Source organism: Morone saxatilis, unplaced genomic scaffold (assembly GCF_004916995.1).
Source record: "Morone saxatilis isolate NCDOM2014 unplaced genomic scaffold, NCSU_SB_2.0 Contig9, whole genome shotgun sequence".
Classification (NCBI taxonomy): Eukaryota; Metazoa; Chordata; class Actinopteri; family Moronidae; genus Morone; species Morone saxatilis.
In genome coordinates this window covers 23066679-23070724 of record NW_023340268.1, presented here as the reverse complement: position 1 = coordinate 23070724, position 4046 = coordinate 23066679, and positions in this window count along the sequence as shown.

Genomic DNA, 4046 nt, shown 5'->3' with positions numbered 1-4046 from the left:
ACAACAACATTTCCAACAAATTAAAAACAAAATATACCATCCAGTGCACACAAGATCAACAACCAGTGAGACTGTTCGTCACTTACAACTTAACAGGTCCCCCAGCACACGTATTAAGGTTAAGGGTTACCACTCCACTCTCCATCGACACCCTCTGGCCACCCCCTCGGAATATATCTCTAGATTCTGCCTCTCTTCTGTGTGACAGACTGTATTTATCATCTGGGGGTTCGTGTTGTTTGAGTTCTTTCTTCCGTCTTAACCAGTAAAACACCAAATAACCCATGCAAAGTACGCTGACCTTGCACGGTTAGGCAATGACCCTACTAAACTTTTCAACTGCTCGCCCTTGGTGGTTACCTAGAAATAATTATGTCCATACCCTTGCAACTACAGGAAATATTTGGTTGAGGTTATTGCTGCCAAAGGCAGGTCAACCAGTTATTAAATACAAGGGTTCACATACTTTTTTTCACCCTGCACTGTGAATGTTTACATGGTATGTTCAATAAGAACATGAAAACATATAATTGTTTGTGTGGTATTAGTTTAAGCAGGCAGTGTTTGTCTATTGTTGTGACTTAGATGAAGATCAGAACATATTTTATGACCAATTTATGCAGAAATCCAGGTAATTCCAAAGGGTTCACATACTTTTTCTTGCAACTGTACATGTTCAGTTTTGAATGTAATAAGCCTTACAAACTTGCATATGAATTATAAATATCTGGCTAATCTGTATGTAACGAGTCAACAATATGGGAGAGTGTCTATGATTTGGCACTTTGGAGAACCATGACTTGTACATGTACTGTCCACATACAGCTGTCAATGATTTATCCATTTGTATCAAGTGTTTGTATGGTGTGTGTGTATGTTATTTCTTTCTTAGCTGGTTCCAGACTTTTGTATCTCAGCCCATAGTTTCAGTTTGTTCAGCGATTCAAACAGGTCTGGTGTGGTGCTCATCAACATTTCTTTTTCTTGGTTACAACCTGTGGAGAAGAAATAGCAAAGAAATCACTAACACACCTTGGTGTTTTGTGGAATGATACATATTGTTCATGCTTGAGAAAAACTATAAGAACAATTCACTTATAGTTTTTTTGACTGCCATTTTTCTTAAGATAATTTTATTTCTAGTTTATTGTTTCAAACTACATCATTCTCAGTCAACACAGAAGCTACAGTAGTGGCTACTAGGAGGAGTTATCTAAATGTTTCACACATTTTACACAACATTCAGAGAAATTCAGAGACATTCATACATCTCAGTCCTGCTGTCTCATTATGTTATTGTTGTTGATTGGCTTCTGTACTTCATGTCTGTCCACCTGGGTTTTACCATTCATCTCTCCTCACAATTTCAAAGAAAGGTGTGGAAGACTTATATAATCATTCAGTTTCTTGTTATAGCAGGCAAATTATATTGTAGTGATATATGTATCGTGAGAAATGTAGATTATAGACCTTTTCGACAGCAGCCATTTTAACATGACATAATAGGATAAACACAGGTGTTACCAGTGATACTAATGAAGGTTCCGTTACATTCAGGTCAAACAGAGGCCGTTTTCACACGGCAACGATTTTGCTAAAAACAAAAGGTTTCACTTTGAGTTTTAAAAATGTTCGTTGCACAGATTTTCTTAATTTTGTCTGGATGGATGATGAATGAGGTTTTTACTCAGAAAACATTATTTGTGAATAATGCCAGTCAAAATACACCAATATTTTGGAGGCTTGGCACATTGTTTTGCTGCAAACATAATAGTCATACACGTGGTAAGACTGTGTCTTCACCATTTTCACAGAAAATGCATATTGCCAGTTTACGTGGCCACAGTAAGGGGGATGGCACTCTCGAAGCTGGTTTTAAACGTTTGTATTTTCAGACTCCCAAAACAGCATTGTCATGCAAACAAAAGGCCAAACCACAACAAAAGGTCAGGGTTGCTGCTGTTGTGCATGTTGGCTCAAGGGAAAGGCTCTGATACACTAAAAGGGACAGAACCTTAGTTAGTATAATTGAAAATTGCGTTTATTCTACTATTTTGTGTCAAAATGGCCTGTGAAAAGGTCTTTTATATTGTGGTCATGTCAAAACTGTTTATCTCAAGATGGCTATTAGAGTAATTAAAATGGGATGTCAGGCCTAAAAATCTAGTCTTGACCTTCATAGCCTACCGTGCACCTCTTCATTGATATTTGTAGTCTGGTTCAGTTTCCTGCTTCCTCAGTTAGGCCTTTTCCACCAACAGGGTGACTAGCTTTGGACCGGTTCACTTAACTTGTTTTGAACTGTTTGAGCATTTGGACCAAAACTAAATTGGTTTGGGGACCTAAAAAGTTGGTTCCCAGTTGGAACCAAAAAAGAGCAGTTTTTTCCTGGGAACCAAAATGTAATGTGCTCTGTTGATGACACATCCTTTCATTACACTAGTTCCACTTAAAACTTGTGGAAAAACAGGCTGGTTTAGATAGCACCACAGATCCTAGAATCTTAAATGGAAGTGGTTCACGAACCAGAGCTAATTTGTGTTGTTCCTTTCTAGATGAGAATAAATCCAATTCCATTCTTGGACCACTGCCTTACATACCTGCCCCTCAGTGGAGAGGGCACGGACACTTGAAACTTTCATATAATCATTAAAGATCTGATTGGGCTTTGAAATGTCACTCTTGTTGATTTAAGATGGACTATAGTTTCAGGGGAATTGGTCACCCTGCATTCTTCTGTGTATGATTTCACATGTGGCTCAGGGGCAGCTGTGGCTCAGAGGCAGAGCGGGTTGTCCCCCGATCAGAAGGTTGTTGGTTTGATCCCCCGCTCCTCCTGCCATGTGTCGAAGTATCCTTGAGCAAGATACTGAACCCAATGTGTATGAATGAGTTAGTTTCTGTTTGATGGACTTTGCCATTGCTGTGTGAATGTGTGTGAAAGGGTGAATGTGGCACTTACTGTAAAAGCGCTTTGAGTGGCCGGAAGACTAGAAAGGCGCTATACAAGTACAGGTCCATCCATTTACCATTTACATGTAAGCTGTGTGGTGTTAGCTTTCAATTATGTAATTTAGACCTTTCCTGCAAACATTTGTCTTATTACCTGTATCAAATCATACCAACAAATAGTATAAGGGTGTGAATGAGTGATTTAATGATTGTGTTTCACACTATTGTTAATGTAGTAAAAGGTTTATCTAACTGTACTCTGATCATTAACTTTTGAAGACGTCTAATCTTGATCTGAACTGTAACTGTGTGAGACAGTATTGGTTAAGGTCTATTTACTTAAACTCGTGATGATTACTTGTGAAAGATGACAATTGATGACAACTTTTGTGAACAGGATAATGACTACCTTTTGCATAATAATAGCTTGTGGGAACAAGATGATAACGTGTGTGAACAAAATAAAACGTGTACAATATATTAATATCTTGTTCACACTACATAATAGCTTCTTGATATTAAAGCTGCAGTAGGTAATTTTAATAAAAAATAACTTTTTGTCATATTTGCTGAAACTTTCACTGTATCCTGTGAAAAAAATCGGGTTCCTCCTAGTGCTCCTAATGGTATTTGCAAGAATTCACCAGGCCTGAACTGCCAACCAATCAGAGGCGAGAAACATGGGTGAATAAACTACCTTCAAGCCTTCAGCTCAAAGCATCTTTATATCTTATATCTTATCCTGCCTCTGATTGGTTGTTTTCATCCAGGCCCCTGTATTCTTGCAAATGCCATAAGGAGTACTAGAACAAGCCAGAGGAACCAGATTTTTTCAGAATATCTGTCTCATGTACAACTGCCAGAACACAGTCAAAGTGTCAGCAATAATGCCAAAAGTTATTATTATTTTTATAAAAGCTTTAATATGTCTCTCTATAACAGTTCAATTATTTATTTTTGCATTTTTATATGCTCACGAGTAGCCACGCGACACTAAACCAATTTCTGTAACGTGGTCTCAAACATGATTAAATTAAACTATTCAACCTTTGAAATTCAAACTAACCTTTAATCTGAAATTAAATGCTCCGCAC